The sequence below is a fragment of the Hypomesus transpacificus genome, chromosome 9 (assembly GCF_021917145.1).
Source record: "Hypomesus transpacificus isolate Combined female chromosome 9, fHypTra1, whole genome shotgun sequence".
Taxonomy (NCBI): Eukaryota; Metazoa; Chordata; class Actinopteri; order Osmeriformes; family Osmeridae; genus Hypomesus; species Hypomesus transpacificus.
Genome location: NC_061068.1, coordinates 14,340,315 through 14,364,125, shown reverse-complemented (window position 1 = coordinate 14,364,125; position 23,811 = coordinate 14,340,315). Strand labels below are relative to the sequence as shown.

Sequence of the window (23,811 nt, the reverse complement as noted above, 5' to 3'; positions counted from 1 at the left end):
AATAAATGTTAACTCGCCCCAGTGGTGTTTTTGTAAATCGTTTTAGGGCTTAGGAACATTTTCATGTTGGAATAAAATGGGAATACACAATATTATAGAAGCTACACAATTTCAAACATAACATGACCCCCTCTCTCACTCAGGCAGCATTTTCAGGTAATGTGGGACAGCTTGTCTGGTAAAGTGGGACAGTCGTCATCTGTCAGCCTATAGTCTGCTAAATGCTAATATAATAATAATTTGTTTCACTATATACAGCAATGCTAGTTGCAAGGGTGTGGCAATATTCATTTAGTTGTGGGGTTTGACTTATACAATAGGCATAAAGTGTAACTGATGTAAACCTTAGTGATATGCAGTTTATGTGCTAGCTAGCTAGTCCCGCTGCGTTAGCATTTTGTTGGACTAGTGTTAGCGGTCACGCTTACAAGTCTGAGAGCGCTGGTTCGATGACAGTGTAAGTTGTTATTTAGTTGGGAACTTAAGTGCAGTATGATGCATTGGTATTAAACATTTGAGAACTGTCGAATTAAATTACTTTTATAGCATAAACACAGCATTACTAGATGTCCCACTTTACCTGAAAAATGCTGTCCCACAAAACTTTTTTTTTTCTTCTAACAAAGCATTATTTTACACATTTTTGTGTGTTTTTCAATCAGTGGTTAAAACCCTTCGTTATGCTCCAATAGTACTCATTGTAACTTAATTTAAATTCCTTTGCCAGCCTTATCATTGACAAAACAGAATGTCATATGCCGCTGAACTTTCGATGCGTTTTTTCTGTACGGACCTCCTGTCAAGCCAGATCACGCATACTCAGATGATGTTAGACAAATAAAAACCACTGCATAGTGACTAGAAGTGTTGTATTTATGAGTCAAGATCAGCTCTGGTGATTGGATGTCGGTTTTGCCCATATTAAATCATCAAAATGCAAAACTGTCCCACTTTACCTGATGTCCCACATTACCTGAAATCACCCTAAATGAAAAAGCTAGTGGTATGAGCCAGGTTCGAACAAAAATAATTGGGGGAGATAGTTACATCCACCGGGGCCGTTGACTCGGGGCGAGGGGTGGGGGTCTGGTAAATTCGAAGAAGCCAGTGAATCACCGGAACAGCTAGACTTGTTTCCATCCGGCTAGAAAGACCGAGCAGAAACTAAACTTCCTCCAGCTAAAGTTTCCGAGTTTTTCACCACGAAAATGTCTAAACTGGATGTGTTCAGGGACTTTCTCACGGAGCGGTTGAGAATGGCAGTTTTGGAGATAATCGCGTCCGCTGAAAAATCGTTTGCCGAGTTCGAACAGCAAATTTCTCGTTCAGAGGAGGAGAACACGCGACTGCAACACTTGTTGGACATTGTTACTCAACCTGAGATCAAGCTTCATCGAACAGGTTCGATTAATAACTACAGTTGATTATAATATGTTGTATCTATATTAATTATATCTTTAATTGTAGCCTATATTTGGTCTAGCAGGGCCATACCCAGGTGTCGTGTCAAAATTAGGGTATTAAAGACAAAAACAGAATTATGTTATGAGACCCGTTTCTTGAGTGGTTCCTAAATGCAGTAGCTGTGTCCCTAGTATGGAACCAGATTAGCATACCATAGCCCCATTAAGCCAACCGAACGAACATTAGAGCTAATAACTAAATTCTAAAGAAAGATCTAGCTCATGGATTTACGCTAACCTTTTTCCCATTTAGGATGCTCCTAAATGTAGGAGCACAGTGAATAACAACTTTTTACAAACAATTAATTACATACACATTTATACTGCGTGAGTATGTGGATTTACATTTGAATGTATTCATTTAGCAGACATTTTTTTTACCCAAAGCGACTTCCAAGAGAGAGCTTTACTAAAGTGCATAGGTCACTGATCATAACACCAAGATATCCCCAAACATTGCGGGTAGCCAAACATGAAGCATAGCCTACATTGTGAAAAGCCAAAAATAAGTGCCAAAGGGAAGAACCATAAGAGCATTGAGTTAAACAAGTTACAAGTAAACATCATGAACCTCTAAAAAGTGCAAGAGTGTAGGCCTACCTGTAGAAAAAGCAAGCAACTGTAAGCATATTTCACAGCGAGTAGCCTACAGAGTTTTAAGTCAAATTACAGCTAACCAACAAAAGCAACAAGTCTCTAAGTAAGAGTCATTGTGATCCTGGAGGAAACGAGCATCAGGTCCTGCAAATCATTCCTAGGTGCCGTTGTATTTCCGGAACAAGTTTGTCTTGAGCCTTTTCTTGAAGGTGGGGAGACAGTCAGTGTCTCTGATGGAGGTGGGGAGTTGATTCCACCGCTGGGGGGCCAGACAGGAGAAGAGCTTGTGTTGGGACCGGACAAAGGGACACAGCTGTGGAATATGGAAAGATGCCAACCAATTGGAAGCATAGTCAGATGTAGTGATGGACAGCTTGGTACTACGGAACTACGGTACTATGGATTATTGCGCATCGAATATTTCAAATTGAATAAGACGGCAATGGTGTCCATCTGGCTGTTGCGTGGCAACGATTTATGTAGGAACTATACTTTGTAGTAGCGGAAGAATGACGGTTTATTATTAAACTATTTTGTTTCTAATTGTTTTTATTGATGAAACCATATCAAATATTTGTAGTAACAGTTTTAGAAAAGCAATAAGCCCTGCGAATCCGTGGTTTACGCTGATTTTAGAACAGGTAAGGTGGTTTTCGGCACTCCGCTTCGCGTCGTGCCTAACTACTCCCCTTACCTGTTCTAAAATCAGCGTAAACCACGGCCTCTTGGGGCATATTGCTTAAATATATGTAACAACTTTACACTGAGTTTATCGTCTCAAACAGTTAGAAAATCATATTTGGGCTTATTTGTATTGTTAGATGAAAGCCACCGATCCCATATTCCATACCACGCCATCTGCATTAAAGGACGGCATTAATAGGGGTTATGCGCAACATTCTTCCGGTTTTACAAAACAGATGTAACTACTTCTGGCCGGCCGCTTTTGAGGTAAACACAGCGTAGGAAAGGCCACCTACTATAGCCGGTGTTTAAAGGGGCTACTCTTAATTACAATTTCCCATGTACACAGGATTGCCAAACGGACTTCCAGAGCCCCGAGTACCCTGGGGAGTAGCCTTTTTTGTTGTTGCTCGCAGACGATTAAAACAGTCAAACGAAGACTGTACCTGTAGAAGTCCAAGTGGACTCAAAGAATGCAGTGTTTGGCAATCAACTGCAACAACTACCAGTGTGACAGTATTTATTTACAGGTCAATTTTGTCGTAGCATAATCTTGTACACCTGCTAACTTGAACGTTTTTTTTGGCCTAGTAGTAGGCTAGTAAACGTAATTCCTTCTAGGAACAATAGGTCCTAGCTATAGAAACCAGAATAATGATATGGATATGACACTAAATTAAAATGAGTTTCTTAAATTAATTTGCTGAATTCATATATTTCATTGATAACTTAGCACTAGTTGTGTAGCTATGTAGCCTACTGTAACGTTATAATTAATGTGTAGAGCTAGTGTTAGTGCTACCTCCTGGGAAACGGTCTAACGTTAGGCTATTATAACGTTATATGAGCTCATCACTTTATTCCTGTCACACTTACCCTAATGTAGAGAGTAATACAACTTACAAAATCCTTGAACTTCCCTGTCAATATAAGTTACTTGGATAACCTAGCGCTGCAGATGTGTACAGAAGTGAGAAGCGAAAACGATCTGTTTTCCGGTTCAAGCGCTCCGCACAACCCCTATTCCGTTCAACCACAAGTATCCTTAAGATGGCGTTGTAGAATTAGCTGTAAGACTGTTGGTTTTGCCATACTCTTAGCTGCCAGCAGATGTCGCTGTTGAGTAAAGGTTTCGAGCGTTTCAAAGACCCCGACTCTAATGTTACAATTGTCTCAGCGTTTCGAAAAGCCTGGATTTGCCCATGACTAGTCAGATGGTCAAACGTCTTACGGTGCGTGTCCACTACAGCGGAGTGGGCGGCGCAGGGCGTCGGCTTCCAATTGTTAATGAAACCTGGCGGTGACGCTTGTCAACGCTCGCGTAGGGCATTGTGGGAAGGCGAGCGGAGCGTTGCAAGTTGGATTTTCTCAACTTTATGTAAATGAGGAGCGTTAAACGCTGGCGTTGGCCAATCGGATTGGTTTCTTGTTTTTTGTATTGTAGCAACCGTTGGTCATGGTAAACATTTTCTAGGTTTCAAGATGGAGGAGAAACGTATGGGATATATGTCTACACACCCAGTCTTGTTTTATACGTCTCTGTACAATCAAAGAGACGTTAACAAAAAAATATATACCTGGCGCAGGGTTGCCAAGGTTATTGGTGTCCCTGGTGTGTTTTTTGTAACTTTCTTCTGTGCTAACTGCATACTCCAGTAGTCTAGCTAGTCTAGTTCACCCGGCACACGATTGACATTCAATGTTGAAATGCTGGTTGGCAGTTACTCGCTAGCCGTACAGTAAATGTGTAGTGGCCATAATCTAGCGAATGTAACTGGAAAAATGTACGAAGTGCTGTATAGCCTAGTTGACAAGATCATGCTACATCTAGTCAGTGTATCTGATTCCTTGCCTCATGCCGTGTAAAAGCTGTATTTTGATCGAGACAGGACAACCTATATGTATGTCAATAGTGATCGATTTTGTAAGTACATGAACCCAAGTCGGCCACTGTGGCCGGTGGATTTCAAAATCTACCAGCCACTCAATGTTTTTACCAGCCACTTTCTTGTTTTTAACCAACAATGTGTGACTGCATGTGAAAATTAATACTACGATCTACAATATTTAATCAGTTTATTTAATCTCAACTCTCAATGAAACACTGACACTTTCTCTTTCTCTCTTATACATACACAAACGCCGAACTGATACACATTTCATTAAATGAGTAGGGCAGATTAAACAACAAACTAACATTCCTCAACCCATCCTCCCCTCTCCCAGTACTCATCAGAATCAGATTCTAAAGTTTCAGAGGTGCTTTCCTGAGCGTTCTTCTTCCAGGACAGGGCGAACAGCACCCTGACGCGAAGCGGAGGGGTGTAGCTTTGCTATGAAGGGGCTTATTTTCCCGATAATGACAACGGCGTTCTATACATTATCCCTTTTATTACACGGCTACTTGCCAAAAAAAAATATTTTTACAATTTATATGTTACCATTCGTAGTAGGGCTGTCCCCGACTATGATTTTCTTTAGTCGACCAAACCTCGACTAAAACGTCTGAAAATCGACTACTCGAACTTTGAAACGCACAAACATTTTCGCGATCTGACTCAGTGGCTGCTGGATATTGCAGATTCAGCCGCTAATAGCCTACTGATAATAAGACTCGTATCACCAGTCCTGTTGTAACCGAATGCCGATGGCATTTAATATCTCTTACAATGTACTACAAATGAAAAATATTGTTTGTTTAGCATGCGAATCATCAGAGCGCGCGTATCACTAACTTGCAGCATGCGAACTTACGTAGAAGCTGAGTGGGGAACGTTGCAACAGAGAAAGATTTTGTCTTGGCCGGAGAAGATGATGTCATTTGATTTGGATGTGATTCTTTTAATAGGCATATTCCTTTTTCAACCCAGCGCGTTAGCATGAGTGAAGTAGGGCTAGACCAACTTACGTTTTTCTGGTGGTAGGCTACATCATTTTCTACGTCAAACTATGAAAAATAAACTGGTACTTTGTAAATGTAAATGTACTTTAATGAAATGACGCCATACAGATGTCTTACACATACACAGATGTCTTTGCCATTTTGACTAATAACACAGACAAAGAAGGCTATGGCAGAGTTTGTAGTTCTGCAGCCACTTGTGCTCGTACCATGTGCAAAATACCAAAACAAAACAAAGCACAGATCAACGAAAGGGAAAACAGTAACACCTTTCTTTTAAATTATATATTTTTAGAGTTGGTTTATTTGTCTTAAATAATATAATCTACAATTTCTGTTGAACATTTCGTTAATTCAGCAATGATGACACAAGCGGGAATCAGATCTCGCACTGCCATATGGCAGCTCGACTAAAACAATCTAAGTCGACCAAGAGCATATCGACCAGAAAATCGACTCGATTCGTAGTGTTGATCAGCAGAGAAATAGTTCACCAAAGAGGTTGAAATTCATAGACCTTGAACATTCTTTAGGCTTCAAATCAGCTGACGTCGCTAAGCAACGGAGTATGCTGGGGTTGAAAAGTTACCGGACTACTTGCAGACTGTTACGAAAGACGTGAATCCGAGGCAAAAGGCCACTTCTCTTGACAGCGGTCAGTATAACATAGCAACGGTCTGTTATTGAAAAATAATTGACCGCAGATCGTTGGGAAGCCTCATTCAAGTGAATAGGGCATCGGGAAATAAGCCCCTTCAGAACGAAGCTACAGCTAGGTGTTGTTCGCCCTTTCGGGGCTTATTTTCCCGATAATGACTGGCGTTCTATACATTATCCATTACTTATTACACGGCTACTTGCCGAAAAAAATACTTAACACAGTGTGTCTTTCTACAATCTATTTGTTCCCAGATAGCACACATACGTCGGGCCGACGTATACAATATACGACGGGCCAACGTCGTATGGACATCGTTTGCACATTGGCAAAACGTCGCCGAGACGTCCACAATTGATCGAAACCGACCTCCAGACGAGGAATCAAAACTGTACCAATCGGCCGTTCTACAGATATTTCCTCTTAACTCTACATGTATTTATTTAGTTCGGATCTCTGACAGCAAATATTTCACTATCTGAAATGTCACTTAGCAAATGAACATACAACCCAGCTAACACATTTACGTTGCCCTGACGTTGTCGCAACATCACGCGATGACCAAACATACGTTGCCGCAACGTCTTTGGCGACGTTGAGGGACCGTGCATCTGTGGGGCGCCAGTAGGTTGCCGCAACGTAATCTTGTGACGTTGCCAGTCCGTAACTGCGACGTTGTGGCAACGTTAATTTTCCGACGTTGCCAGTCCGTAACCGCGACGTTGTGGCAACATTATTTTCCGACGTTGCCAGTCCGTAACCGCAACCTCCTAGCAACGTAATTTTCTGACGTTGCCAGTCCGTAACCGCGACGTCGTCGCAACGTTATTTTCCGACGTTGCCAGTCGGTAACCGCAACCTCCTAGCGACGTTGTTTTGGGACGTTGCCAATCCGTAACCGCGACGTCGTGGCAACGTTATTTTCCGACGTTGCCAGTCGGTAACCGCGACCCCTCCTAGCAACGTTGTTTTGTGACGTTGCCAGTCCGTAACCGCGACCTCCTAGCAACGTAATTTTGTGACGTTGCTAGTCCGTAACTGCGACGTCAACAATTTACTTAATTATGAAGTAACCTTCATATGCAGACCTCATTTGCCCAGAAGGCTACTTGTTTTGGTATAATAGATAGCCAACCTTAGGAGTAATATGTTTGTGTGATGTGTAGCCTGACTCAAGCTAAATCATAAACGAGGCAGCATTTCAGAATCAGAAAGTGTTTTAATCGCCATGAAAGTTTGCACAGACAAGGAATTTACTTTGGCAGGAAGGTATATACATTTACCATATAGGAATCCTAAATATGTGGTCTACCTATACTAAAGGGGAGTCAGATGGCTGATCGGTTGGGGAATCAGGCAGTTAAATCAGAAGGTTGCCAAATGATGTGTCCTTGGGCAAGGCACTTCACCTTACTTTCCTCCAGGGAATATCCCTGTACTTACTGTAAATAAGAGCGTCTGCTAAAATGACAATGCACAAAGTATGCATGTAACATTTACAATAAAAACTAAAATGGCCAAAATATATACATACGTGATAAAAAGTGCCACTGCAAACAAACACTGCAAAGAAAAAAACACTGCAAAACAAACACTGCAAAACAAAAGTGCCAAACAAACAAAGTGCAAAAAATGAATTAAAATCTTCTTCCAGTCCCCGCTATGAGTCCTGTCTGTTGGCCCTGACAAGGAAGCACAAAATAAGTTAGTGTTCGATTAACATAATCGCACGTGTGAAAAGGGGCTATACAAGTCATTAAAAAAATCACATCTAAAATAATATACGTCATCAATTAAAATATTATGTGATTCTAGATTTGTGTCATAGCCATGTGAAAGATTGGATATGGAAGTTGCAAACATGATTCATTCACCTGGCTGGTTTTGAATGGGCTGCCGGGGTGTGTTTGAGTGTTTCCTCTATGCGGAGTTCCACAGCTTTCTCTCCCAGTCCCGTCTTCTACTTCATCACAGCGTCTGGAATTAGAAGTCATGAACTTATTGTCAGCACCAATGTGAACGTTGAATGCGTGTAAGCCATAGTTTGTGGGATCTCCAAACACTTACCACTCTCTTTCGCAACTCCAGCACCTTAAGGCGCTCCTCAAGGTCTTGAAGTTCAGCCTGTGTTTGGGCCACCTGTAGGTCCATCACTGGCACCTCTTCAGTGTGTCTGCCCTGTGGTCGCCTGAACAGGAGAGCCTCCCGCTGGTTCTCTTCCAATGTCTCCATCTTCCGGAGCATAACCTGTAATGTGTCTGTAATTAAAGAGAAGTAAAACAAGTTTACAAGAGTTTGCATGATTGGCATACACTGTGGTTCTTCTAGATTAGCTGTAACATTGATGTACATAACAAATGTTACCTTGATTGGTCTTTGCCCAAGATGGTACAGCTGAATGGGGTATACAAAGCATTAGTAAGACAACATTTGTTGTTTTGACAAATATGTTTCCCCCCACGATCAGAACAACTTAAGTATGCCTTACAATTAGGTATGCCTTACAATGGCAATGGTATGAGTATTTTTTTGAGTGTCTTATATTTGCACTTGCCTGGCTGCCAGCTGTTTTCCGGGGCGCCCTATGGGTTCTCCTCCACCAGACCAGAGTTGACACCTAGAGGTATGGCATCTGGTGAGGCAAAGGTTTTAAGTCATACTTTTGCTTCAAAGCATAGCCTTTAGGGTTGCCATGGCTCATACAATTATTGTCACTGTTATAAACGGTCATTCATTACTTTACCATAATTTCCAAGGGACACAGTACTTGTGATGGTGGTCGGATCACCTGTACAGAAATGAAAGTGGAATGTAGTTTAAGTACATAGTAGCCTATTAGTATATTGATATTGAAGAAGCATCGCACATATGTGATCATTCGAAAGCAGGGCCCCACAGCGTAGCGTCGCACATGTGTGATTCTGAACATTCCAACCAACTATTTTCCGATGGGCAGAAACTATATGATAAACACTACAGTATGGCTTCAAAATGTACAATTAGTAGGCTAACAAGTAACACTAGCAAGTAGTAGCATTGGTACTAGTATTATCTTAGGTTGCTAAGTAACGGAAGCTAATTAAAGCTACATAGCTTCCGTTTTGGAAAAATAACTCGCGTACTCTGGTGAAAGTGTCTGAAATATTAAGAACTCACGCATCTAAAGGTTAAAACGACTAAACTTATCCAAAAACAAATGTCATGTACAAATTGGAAGAATTAGTGACATGATACTTTTACAGACGCCATTGCTGTACATGCCATGACCGACTGTGAACGTGATCAGCCACGCGCTAGCGTCTTTGAAAATTCAGGGCTAGCTAGCTAGGTTAAATAAACTATTTTGGGACAAGGTTTTCTAACAGTTCTGAACGTTTATTTTCACTGATTCTTTTGAGGGTGATTTTTGAGACGCTAAACTTTGATAACATGTATGCATTTTCAGTATTTCAAAATAACTTTCTGGAGGGTTTAACCTAGCTAGCGAAATCCTAACGTAAACAATGTGAATCTGATATAACGCTATAAACAACTCAATTTCAAACCTATATGCCCCATCCAATTTCTAAAAATATGTTTATATATTTAAAACTATGTCTGTAAAGAAACTCACCTTTGAAGTAACTTATTTCCAGGTAAAATCCATTGTGTGAAAGACGGTAGGACCCTGGCAAAAACTGTTTAGGAAGCCCAGTTTCAGCTACGCGTTGAAATGGGCAAGCGCAAAGTTGTTGCTCAGGGGCAGACAGAGGGGCAGGTTTGCTAATGAAGAATTGTAATATTCTGTGATGACTTGTCTTTGAAAGTGAAACTCTTAAGAGTCGCTTACCTTTTGGTCACTTTTAACAATTTTGTATTACAAAACTATTGGAGCACAAATTTGCATTGTGTGTCATACAGCTTTGGTGTGCTATAGCCTACAAATAATGTTTGCTTAATCATGTTACTCATCACACATTGATTGCTTTTGTACATGTTTATAGTAAAGAATGAAAGACGAAATTATATTCCACATTCTGTCTTTTTTAATTTACGATATGTGTCTGCATATGAGAACATTGATGACCAATGACCTGCTGGGGCTGAGCAGCACATGAATTACATGCAGTGTCTACATTTATATATATAAACCACTATATTGCACCAAGATCCGTTGTCCTGCGACAAAAATAAGGTAACCAGCCGACCAAGGGACGACGTCGCAGCAACGTTGTCCACGGGTCTAAAAATAAGGTAACGAGCCGACCAAGGTACAACGTTGCGGCAACGTTGTCCACGGGACCAAAATTAACGTAACCAGCCGACCAAGGTACAACGTCGCGGCAACGTTGTCCATGGGACCAAAAAATAACGTAACCAGCCGACCAAGGTACAACGTCGCGGCAACGTTGTCCATGGGACCAAAAAATAACGTAACCAGCTGACCAAGGTACAACGTCGCGGCAACGTTGCCCACGGACCTAAATATGACGTTACCAGCCGACCAAGGTACGACGTCGCGGCAACGTTGTCCATGGGACCAAAAAATAACGTAACCAGCCGACCAAGGTACAACGTCGCGGCAACGTTGTCCATGGGACCAAAAAATAACGTAACCAGCCGACCAAGGTACAACGTCGCGGCAACGTTGTCCATGGGACCAAAAAATAACGTAACCAGCTGACCAAGGTACAACGTCGCGGCAACGTTGCCCACGGACCTAAATATGACGTTACCAGCCGACCAAGGTACGACGTCGCGGCAACGTTGTCCATGGGACCAAAAAATAACGTAACCAGCCGACCAAGGTACGACGTCGCGGCAACGTTGCCCACGGACCTAAAAATGACGTTACCAGCCGACCAAGGTACGACGTCGCGGCAACGTTGCCCACTGGTCTAAAAATAACGTAACCAGCGGACCTAGGTACGACGTCGCGGCAACGTTGCCCACTGGTCTAAAAATAACGTAACCAGCCGACCAAGGTACGACGTCGTGGCAACGTTGCCCATGGGACCAACTGGCAACATTCCCTTTATAACGTTGCTAATGACCGAAGGTAACGTTGCGGGTTACCAACTGAGCACTTACTGGCAACGTTGCCGCAACGTCATGTGTTAGCTGGGAATAGGCTATTAGCAGTAGCTAGCTATTTGATTCAACCTGGATTTTCTGTGTGTGGGTATTGAAGAGACACAATTCAAGTTCACAATCTTTTATTATCAGACTGGATGTTGATGTCATCAAGCTCTTACAAGAACTCCAACACAGAAAAGAGAGATCAAGGAACAGAGAAACATAAATATACAGCTTTGCCTACAGTTCTGCGTCTTCCATTAGTCTCCGCCGCCCTCTGACTGTCTTGACTGCCATGGTTACAGTATCTAATTGCTGAAATTAGAAGAAAAAAATCTGACATATCACTATTAAACCAGAATGTATAAGCCTATGTGTATGTAGGCTTAGGTGACTTATTACAATACAACACTTTGACATAACATGTATAGTGTATGTTTATTTTGCTCTAGTTCAGGGGTTGGCAACCCAAAATGTTGAAAGAGCCATATTGGACCAAAAAAACAAAAAACAATTCTGTATGCAAAAATTTAAAGCCTTGTATAAGCTTTATAATGAAGACAACACATGCTTAAGTGTCTACCCAGCTAACACATGACGTTGCGGCAACGTTGCCAGTAAGTGCTCAGTTGGTAACCCGCGACGTTACCTTCTGGCAACGTCGTGGCAACGTCGTAGCAACGTTATAAAGGTAATGTTGCCAGTTGGTCCCATGGGCAACGTTGCCACGACGTCATACCTTGGTCGGCTGGTTACGTTATTTTTAGACCAGTGGGCAACGTTGCCGCGACGTCGTACCTTGGTCGGCTGGTAACGTCATCTTTAGGTCCGTGGGCAACGTTGCCGCGACGTTGTACCTTGGTCGGCTGGTTACGTTATTTTTTGGTCCCATGGACAACGTTGCCGCGACGTCGTACCTTGGTCAGCTGGTAACGTCATCTTTAGGTCCGTGGGCAACGTTGCCACGACGTCGTACCTTGGTCGGCTGGTTACGTTATTTTTAGACCCGTGGGCAACGTTGCCGCGACGTCGTACCTTGGTCGGCTGGTTACGTTATTTTTTGGTCCCATGGACAACGTTGCCGCGACGTTGTACCTTGGTCGGCTGGTTACGTTAATTTTGGTCCCGTGGACAACGTTGCCGCGACGTTGTACCTTGGTCGGCTGGTTACCTTATTTTTAGACCCGTGGACAACGTTGCCGCGACGTCGTCCCTTGGTCGGCTGGTTACATTATTTTTGTCGCAGGACAACGGATTTTGAGTGCAATATAGTGGTTTATATATATAAATGTAGACACTGCATGTAATTCATGTGCTGCTCAGCCCCAGCAGGTCATTGGTCATCAATGTTCTCATATGCAGACACATATCGTAAATTAAAAAAGACAGAATGTGGAATATAATTTAGTCTTTCATTCTTTACTATAAACATGTACAAAAGCAATCAATGTGTGATGAGTAACATGATTAAGCAAACATTATTTGTAGGCTATAGCACACCAAAGCTGTATGACACACAATGCAAATTTGTGCTCCAATAGTTTTGTAATAGGCCTACAAAATTGTTAAATGTGACCAAAAGGTAAGCGACTCTTAAGAGTTTCACTTTCAAAGACAAGTCATCACAGAATATTACAATTCTTCCTTAGCAAACCTGCCCCTCAGTCTGCCCCTGAGCAACTACTTTGCGCATGCCCATTTCAACGCATAGCTGAAACTGGGCTTCCTAAACAGTTTTTGCCGGGGTCCTACCGTCTTTCACACAATGGATTTTACCTGGAAATAAGTTACTTCAAAGGTGAGTTTCTTTACAGACATAGTTTTAAATATATAAACATATTTTTAGAAATTGGATGGGGCATATAGGTTTGAAATTGAGTTGTTTATAGCGTTATATCAGATTCACATTGTTTACGTTAGGATTTCGCTAGCTAGGTTAAACCCTCCAGAAAGTTTTTTTGAAATACTGAAAATGCATACATGTTATCAAAGTTTAGCGTCTTAAAAAATCACCCTCAAAAGAATCAGTGAAAATAAACGTTCAGAACTGTTAGAAAACCTTGTCCCAAAATAGTTTATTTAGCTAGCTAGCCCTGAATTTTCAAAGACGCTAGCGCGTGGCTGATCACGTTCACAGTCGGTCATGGCATGCACAGCAATGGCGTCTGTAAAAGTATCATGTCACTAATTCTTCCAATTTGTACATGACATTTGTTTTTGGATAAGTTTATTCGTTTTAACCTTTAGATGCGTGAGTTCTAAATATTTCAGACACTTTCACCAGAGTACGTGAGTTATTTTTCCAAAACGGAAGCTATGTAGCTTTAATTAGCTTCCGTTACCTAGCAACCTAAGATAATACTCGTACCAATGCTACTACTTGTTAGCCTACTAATTGTACATTTTGAAGCCATACTGTAGTGTTTATCATATAGTTTCTGCCCATCGGAAAATAGTTGGTTGGAATGTTCAGAATCACACATGTGCGACGCTACGCTGTGGGGCCCTGCTTTCGAACGATCACATATGTGCGATGCTTCTTCAATATCAATATACTACTAGGCTACTATGTACGTAAACTACATTCCACTTTCATTTCTGTACAGGTGATCCGACCACCATCACAAGTACGTGTCCCTTGGAAATTATGGTAAAGTAATGAATGACCGTTTATAACAGTGACAATAATTGTATGAGCCATGGCAACCCTAAAGGCTATGCTTTGAAGCAAAAGTATGACTTAAAACGTTTGCATCACCAGATGCCATACCTCTAGGTGTCAACTCTGGTCTGGTGGAGGAGAACCCATAGGGCGCCCCGGAAAACAGCTGGCAGCCAGGCAAGTGCAAATATAAGACACTCAAAAAAATACTCATACCATTGCCATTGTAAGGCATACCTAATTGTAAGACATACTTAAGTTGTTCTGATCGTGGGGGGAAACATATTTGTCAAAACAACAAATGTTGTCTTACTAATGCTTTGTATACCCCATTCAGCTGTACCATCTTGGGCAAAGACCAATCAAGGTAACATTTGTTATGTACATCAATGTTACAGCTAATCTAGAAGAACCACAGTGTATGCCAATCATGCAAACTCTTGTAAACTTGTTTTACTTGTCTTTAATTACAGACACATTACAGGTTATGCTCCGGAAGATGGAGACATTGGAAGAGAACCAGCGGGAGGCTCTCCTGTTCAGGCGACCACAGGGCAGACACACTGAAGAGGTGCCAGTGATGGACCTACAGGTGGCCCAAACACAGGCTGAACTTCAAGACCTTGAGGAGCGCCTTAAGGTGCTGGAGTTGCGAAAGAGAGCGGTAAGTGTTTGGAGATCCCACAAACTATGGCTTACATGCATTCAACGTTCACATTGGTGCTGACAATAAGTTCATGACTTCTAATTCCAGACGCTGTGATGAACTAGAAGACGGGACTGGGAGAGAAAGCTGTGGAGCTCCGCATAGAGTAAACACTCAAACACACCCTGGCAGCCCATTCAAAACGAGCCAGGTGAATGAATCATGTTTGCAACTTCCATATCCAATCTTTCACATGGCTATGACACAAATCTAGAATCACATAATATTTTAATTGATGACGTATATTATTTTAGATGTGATTTTTTTAATGACTTGTATAGCCCCTTTTCACACGTGCGATTATGTTAATCGAACACTAACTTATTTTGTGCTTCCTTGTCAGGGCCAACAGACAGAACTCATAGCGGGGACTGGAAGAAGATTTTAATTCATGTTTGGCACTTTGTTTGGCACTTTTGTTTTGCAGTGTTTGTTTTGCAGTGTTTTTTTCTTTGCAGTGTTTGTTTTGCAGTGGCACTTTTTATCACATATGTATATATTTTGGCCATTTTAGTTTTTATTGTAAATGTTACATGCATACTTTGTGCATTGTCATTTTAGCAGACACTCTTGTTTACAGGATATTCCCTGGAGGAAAGTAAGGTGAAGTGCCTTGCCCAAGGATACATCATTTGGCAACCTTCTGATTTAATAGCCTGATTCCCCAACCGATCAGCCATCTGACTCCCCTTTAGTATAGGTAGACCACATATTTAGGATTCCTATATGGTGAATGTATATACCTTCCTGCCAAAGTAAATTCCTTGTCTGTGTAAACTTTCATGGCGATTAAAACACTTTCTGATTCTGAAATGCTGCCTCGTTTATGATTTAGCTTGAGTCAGGCTACACATCACACAAACATATTCCTCCTAACGTTGGCTATCTATTATACCAAAAAAAGTAGCCTTCTGGGCAAAAGAGGTCTGCATATGAAATATAGGTTACTTCATAATTAAGTAAATTGTTGACGTTGCAGTTACGGACTAGCAACGTCACAAAATTACGTTGCTAGGAGGTCGCCATTACCGACTGGCAACGTCGGAAAATAACGTTGCCACGACGTCGCGGTTACGGATTGGCAACGTCCCAAAACAACGTTGCTAGGAGGTTGCGGTTACCGACTGGCAACGTCGGAAAATAACGTTGTGACGACGTTGCGGTTACGGACTGGCAACGTCAGAAAATTACGTTGCTAGGAGGTTGCGGTTACGGACTGGCAACGTCGGAAAATAACGTTGCCACGACGTTGCGGTTACGGACTGGCAACGTCGGAAAATTAACGTTGCCACGACGTCGCGGTTACGGACTGGCAACGTCACAAGATGACGTTGCGGCAACCTACTGGCGCCCCACAGATGCACGGTCCCGCAACGTCGCCAAAGACGTTGCGGCAACGTATGTTTGGTCATCGCGTGACGTTGCGACAACGTCAGGGCAACGTAAATGTGTTAGCTGGGTATATTAGCTATATTAGCCTACTATCAAAATTATAAATAGGCTACAAATACATAATGAGCATTCATAAAAAAAGCTGGCTAGCTTCTGTTACCTAGCATAACACTCGTAGCCATGCTACTTCCTGCTAGTGTTAGCTCTACTTGTTAGCTTCCTCATTGTAAAATTTTAAGCCATATGATAAAGTTTCCATAGTCAATAAGATAGATAGGTACTTTATTAACCCCCGAAGGGAAATTATTGTGTCCAGACAGATAGCTAGAAAGGTCACGCAGTCCAGAAAATCTTTAATCGATTAGTTGGATATTGTAGCTACAGTACAGCAGTAGCTAGCGATTTCAGTCACTACGAGTAAGTCGAGTTTGATACACTGTTGGGCTACAATATTACCGTTATTCGCTAACAATATCAACAGCAATGACATCAAGAGTGTCTTGTTTTTCAGTTCACAAGATCATAATCATGAAACGTGTTATAATCATAATAATCATAAAACGTGTTTGTGGTTAAATGACATGGAAAATCCTGTTGGCTTCAATGGCTTGTTAAGGATTACTATCGCCAGCCACGATCAACGTTATCCACCAGGAAGTAAGATATTTATTGTTGTGACGTCAGGCTGCGTTTGTCATATAAGGTGCGTTCGACATGACCCGACTTCATGCGGCGCTGCAGGCGGCTGACTTGAAACAGTGAATTCTGGTTAGACTTTTTGTCCGACTTGAGACGGCGCCGAGGATACGTCACTGTGACGTCGCCATCAAAGTACCGTGAGATTGATTCGAGAACTGCCGGCTGTGTAGCTGAGCGCATTTTCTTAAGAGCAACTGCACGGGTTCAAGTGACGACACAGCTATTTCATGATTGGCCAGATTCACACACGACAACTTTGACTCGTGTTTTGTAATATTCGGACACCTTCAGTTTCGCCAATGCACAAATCCGGACCAAACTGTTGAATTGAAAAAAACAGTTATGGAAGAAAGCGTTTTACTTCACTAACGAAAAGACTACGTTTAATTATAAATAGAGTAAAGTAAGCAAACAGCGCTTAATCGGCCGTGACGGACATCAACGCAGCAAACCACGAGAAGCTGTAATGTCCGACTTCACAGAGCCGTTTTCAACTCCTCCCCGACTGCAAGCGGCTACTCTCGCCGGTCGTTTCATGCAGCCGCAGTCCATGTCGAACGCACCTATAGTTTTTGTCCATCGGAAAATAGTAGGTTGGAATGTTCAGAATCACACGTGTGACGGTACTCTGTGGGGCTCGCTGTCGAAAAACCACATCTGTGACGCTACTCCTTAAGAGGTTAAAACCAAAAATATTTTTCAATTTTTCATATATTTTTTTTAAAGCTCCAGGGAGCCACTAGGGCGGCGCTAAAGAGCCGCATGCGGCTCTAGAGCCGCAGGTTGCCGACCTCTGCTCTACTTAGTAGCTACATTTTTGTAAAATGTCTGACCAGTGTTGAACTAGCCTAGCCGTTTGGGGTCCCTTTGCACTAGCTCTGTACCATAACGTTCACTCAAACATAGCTCATTACAGTAACTTTACACATTGTTGGAGGCATAGGCTACTTATCGCAAAACTTTTTTATATTTTTCTACTTTCATTTATTTACCTAACAACGACTGCTCCTTCTTTGTGAAGATAAATTACCGTTTTAAAAAGTGAACGCCTCTGACTCTAGATATGCTTGCAATACAACACGGAATGAGCATAATGGAACGTTCTTCCTGAAACAGTCAGTGATGAGCCGATGTATCTGCGACGTTTGAAATAGAGCACAGAGATGAGAAGAAATCCGACCATTTGCCGATGCCTATCCGACGTTATGAATAGAACACAACGTTTCGATCTTAAGCCGACGTCGGCCCGACATGTGTGCTATCTGGGTTACCATTCGCATTGTATATGTTACCATTCGTAGGCTTGTGTTGATTAGCAGAGAAATAGTTCGCCAAAGACGTTGAACTTTATAGACGTTGAACATTCTTTAGACTTCAATTCAGCTGACGTCGCTAACCAACGGAGTACGCTGGGGTTGAAAAGTTACCGGACTACTTGCGGAGTGCTGCGAAAGACGTGAATCCGAGGCAAAAAAAACGGCCGTTGACGCTCAAGTAGGGCATTGTGGAAAGGCAAGCGGAGCGTTGCGTGTAAAAATTTCTCAACTTTATGTACTGTATTTTACGGAAAATAAGCCGCACTTTGTACAAGCCGCACCCCCTCCGAATGTGCAATTTGTGTTTGTAAATCGGAGAACAAGCCGCACTGGAATACAAGCCGCACTTTACAAGTTAACAACGTCACCGTTGTTCAGACCACTGCTCACAATTGATCAATTGCACATTCATGCTGAGCGGACAGCTTGGATAGCGATCTAACTAGACAACATTCCCATTCAGGGTGAACACTCAAATTATCTAAGCTATAGACATTTAATCATTTTTTAGCAGACGCTCTTATCCAGAGCATTACACATATCAAAACAGAACCACTACAACAATAGAACTCCAAACAATGCTTATTTAACTAAGCTAATGCGCTTAACTTAGTAGCTTTTCAGCTTGCCGCAGGGAATTCTGGGTTCCAAGAGCAATGCACGAGTATAGGCGATCTTACAGCATTGTGTAACACTCTTCGGTTGTGGATAGTATGTTCATAAATAAAGCCAAGTGACTCATTTAGTGGCAGAATCCATTGTTTTGTCCACAAAATTATTTTAGATATATTGTAAGTTTAGCTAGCTCGCAAATCCTGAGGATAACCTACTGTAGCAGACCTTTCTATGTGACGACGGACAAGGGTGTTTTGTCCCTCGGGAATTGCCGTAGTCTTGATGCTGAAACATTAGCTTACGTGAAATCAGTGAGGGCTGTTGGAATGGCGATGTCAAGAAGAGCAGTGGTAAAATACAAGTTATAAAAAGAGACTGCGTCCATGTCTTATTGTCCACACGACCATATACAAAACAAACTTACAAAGAGCTTGGTTAGACTACCAAAGTTAAATTAGTAATGTTGTTAGCGATGCTAGCATTATTTTGCTAGCTAGCCTAGCCTATAACATTTCACTGGGTCTTGCAGCTGTTTCATTAACTGAAATTATTAGGAAATGTTATGCTCTACTAGCCATTTGCCTACTTTAGCAAGTCACTGTATTTTCATGCCCTGATAGTGTAACACAGTAAATAATTCCTCTTTCAAGTAATAAGCTCCCATTCAAGTGTTGAGCATAAAATTAGCTGCACGGTCAGTAGAGATCTTAAGACAAAGACACTTTTTTGTTCTAAAACCGGACTATAAGCCGCTTCGAAGCCTCTCCTCTGGTCTCCTCAGTGAGAATGGATGATGTCGCAAACGAAAATAGCACACCTTAACTCCGCCGAAAAGCAAAACAATTTTTATAAGATAACTTGGTTTTGATCCTTATTTACTGACAAGTGAACTGCTTACTCCACTAAAGTTTAGTAAAAACCTGCCAAATTTGACGTTTGCTGACATCTATACTTACCTCGTCCACAATCCCTCTCCATACACCGGGGAAGCCCTTAAGGCATTAAAGAGCACCGAAAGCCTAACGCTACTTCTCATCAGGATGGGTTAATTCAATCTCGTCACATTACGTGACTGTTCTGTGCCACTGTCTCTGGCTGTGATACAATTTTGGGAGCATGTGTAACCAAAATGGTCGCAATTTCAAGCCTTGGATGTGTAGCATATTATACTAAGATCACCACAATTGGTCTGGTTTTAGCTGTCAGACATGTTGGGTTGCATAATGACTAAGTTGATCACAAACCTACTCTTCTTTCCCCCAGATATGCAGCAGCTTTCTGTCCCGGAACCCCAACAGATTAAAGAGGAACAGGAGCTATGGACCAATCAGGAGGAAGAGCAGCTCAAAGGACTGCAGTCTGAAACTACAGACTCCGTGTTCACTTCTCCCAGTAAAAAACATGACTCTCATCAGGAAGGATTTTCTGAATGTTCACATCTTGACCAAACTGTTAAAGTAGAGAACAGAGAAGGAGACTCTTTACCCAGCAACACAACTGAGGAGCAAATCAAAGCAGAGCCTGGTGGACAAGACTGTGCAGCACCAGAACCAGGCAGTGACTCTCAGCCCCTCTCTGTTGTAGCTCCAGAATGTCCTACAGCTCAGAGTTTGGAGAAGGAGGAACATGGAGGAGAGCTGCTTCTTCTGAACAGGACACAAGACAATGAGGCTCCACCAAGGGAAAATATGCCAAAGAGTCAAAAAGGAAGAGTAAAAAAAATACATCAATGTCAACAATGTAACAAACGGTTTGGTCAGAAGGCTCATCTGGTTATGCACATAAGGACACACACAGGAGAGAAGCCTTATCAATGTCAGGAATGTAACAAACGATTTGCTCGAAGTGATACTCTAGCTTCACACATGAAGATACACACAGGAGAGAAACCATTTCAGTGTCAACAATGTAACAAACAATTTGCTATGAAGGGTAATTTTGTTGCGCACACAAGGACACACACTGGAGAGAAACCTTTTCAATGTCAGGAATGTAGCAAACTGTTTGCTCAACGTAGTAGTCTAGTTGCACACATGAGGAGACATACAGGAGAGAAACCATATCAGTGTCAACAATGTAACAAACAATTTGCTGTGAAGTCTATTTTTGTTCAGCACATAAGGACACACACTGGAGAGAAACCTTATCAATGTCAGGAATGTAGCAAACTATTTACTCAACGCAGTAGTCTAGCTGCACACGTGAGGAGACACACAGGAGAGACACCATTATAGTGTCAACAATGTAACAAACTATTTACTCAACGCAGTAGTCTAGCTGCACACGTGAGGAGACACACAGGAGAGAAACCATTTCAGTGTCAAAAATGTAACAAACAGTCTGCAGTGAAGTGTAGCCTGGTTGAACACATGAGGACACACATAGGAGAGAAACCGTAGCAATGTCAGGAAGGTAATAGATTCCTCCTAAAACATATTCACAAAGCAGTTTAGACCAACTTTGTTTGGCAATAAGGAGCAATCTTGAGCTAAAACAAAGGATGAGGTTGACCTTGTTGCTATGGATAAAGTCAACAAGCTTACTAGCAGTGATTGGCTAATAGGGGGATATATTTCAGTCAATTATTTCATCATTGAAATATTGTATAACGAGGTGTTTTGTTGTGATATGTAAATTTTTTGAAAAACTGAAGTTTTGATGATCAAATAAACATGTCCAGATGTAGGTTGTGTCACTAATGAAATAAGTTTATGTTGAACTAATTGTCAGTCTCTTGCACATGGATCTTGTAAAGAAATAGCGAATATGCTTAAAGGCAGCTGTATGAATTGTTGATGTGGGGTCTGCAGAGAGCATATTGTTTGCATAGTTATGTGTTCTGCTGATGGATGGCTGAGGTATACCAAGTTCTTCTGCGCTGCATTGCTGCATTTTCCCTGTGGCCAAGTAGCATAGTTGTCAACCTCGATCTCCAGTGTTACTGGGTTGTTTCTGTAGTGACTTTATTACCGATAACTCTACTACAATCATAATACCCGCCAATACCTTCTTTTTTTTAAGCTCTGGGGCCTCATGTATAAAATATTGCTCAGCTTTCATACCAGAAGATGGCCAAAACTTGAAAAGTACCTACGTACAGCAATATTCACATGCTTAAAACCGGTCGTACGCCAGGTTCTGCGCACATTTCCTTTATGAATCTCAATCAACGTGAGATTGACCGCACGTGAACGAGCCACTGACCCCGCCTTGCTTCCCCCCATAAATGAAAATGCAGATGGACTATAAATGTGCTCCTGAGGTCATTTATGTGTATGAATTAAAATGGCTAAACATGCTAAAAAGAAAAATTTCACAGACTGAGATCGAGGTTCTAACAACAGAGGTGGAGGCGAGAAAATGTGTCCTGTTTGGCGGCTTGTCATCAGTTATTAGCAACAAAAGAAAGTCGGCGGAGTAAACTGTACTTTCAATGCGTCTTGGATCCGAGCTGCACTTGCAGTTTCCACACATATAGCAACGCAGATAGAGTGCGGCTTGTCTGGGTTGTTATATGTGTGGAAACTGCAAGTGCAGCTCGGATCTAAGACGGATTCGAGAGACCCAGATAGAGTGCGGCTTGTCTGGGTTGTTATACAGTTAGGTCCATAAAATTTGGACATTGACACAATTGTCATCATTTTGGCTCTGTATACCACCACAATGGATTTGAAAAGAAACAATCAAGATGTGCTTTAAGTGCAGACTTTCAGCTTTAATTTCATGGTATTTACATCCAAATCAGGTGAACGGTGTAGGAATTACAACACATTTTATATGTGCCCCCCCCCCTTTTTAAGGGACCAAATAATTGGACAAATAATACCACCAAATAATTGGACAAACCAAATAATTGGACAAACTAACAATCATAAATCTAATTGTCACTTTTAATACTTTGTTGCAAATCCTTTGCAGTCAATGACAGCCTGAAGTCTGGAACCCATAGACATCACCAGATGCTGGGTTTCGTCCCTGGTTATGCTCTGCCAGGCCTCTACTGCAACTGTCTTCAGTTCCTGCTTGTTCTTGGGGCATTTTCCCTTCAGCTTTGTCTTTAGCAAGTGAAATGCATGCGCAATTGGATTTAGGTCAGGTGATTGACTTGGTCATTGCAGAACATTCCACTTCTTTGGCTTAAAAAAGTCTTTGGTTGCTTTCGCAGTATGCTTCGGGTCATTGTCCATCTGCACTGTGAAGCGCCGTCCTATGTGTTCTAAAGCATTTGGCTGAATCTGAGCAGATGATATTGCCCGAAACACTTCAGAATTCATCCTACTGCTTTTGTCAGCAGTCACATCATCGATAAATACAAGGGAACCAGTTCCATTGGCAGCCATACATGCCCACGCCATAACACTACCTCCACCATGCTTCACTGATGAGGTGGTATGCTTTGGATCATGAGCAGTTCCTTCCCTTCTCCATACTCTTCTCTTCCCATCATTCTGGTACAAGTTGATCTTGGTCTCATCTGTCCATAGGATGTTGTTCCAGAACTGTACAGGCTCTTTTAGATGTTTTTTGGCAAACTCTAATCTGGTCTTCCTGTTTTTGAGACTCACCAATGGTTTACATCTTGTGGTGAACCCTCTGTATTTACTCTGGTGAAGTCTTCTCTTAATTGTTGACTTTGACACAGATACGCCTACCTCCTGGAGAGTGTTCTTGATCTGGCCAACTGTTGTGAAGGGGTTTTTCTTCACCAGGGAAAGAATTCTTCTGTCATCCACCACAGTTGTTTTCTGTGGTCTTCGGGGTCTTTTGGTGTTGCTAAGCTCACGAGTGCGTTCTTTCTTTTTAAGAATGTACCAAACAGTTGATTTGGCCACACCTAATGTTTTTGCTATCTCTCTGATAGGTTTGTTTTGATTTTTCAGCCTAACGATGGCTTGCTTCACTGATGGTGACAGCCCTTTGGACTTCATATTGAGAGTTGACAGCAACAGATTCCAAACACGAATACCATACTTGAAATGAACTCTAGACCTTTTATCTGCTCCTTGTCAATGAAATAACGAACTCCCTTTATGAGGGAATAACATACACCTGGCCATGGAAC

At 41.9% G+C, this 23,811-nt stretch overlaps 1 pseudogene; it reads left to right on the top strand.

The window, feature by feature from the left end:
• The first annotated feature begins 1,102 nt into the window (after nt 1-1,102).
• On the top strand, nt 1,103-22,158 carry LOC124471347 (annotated as a pseudogene).
• The last annotated feature ends 1,653 nt before the right edge of the window (nt 22,159-23,811 follow it).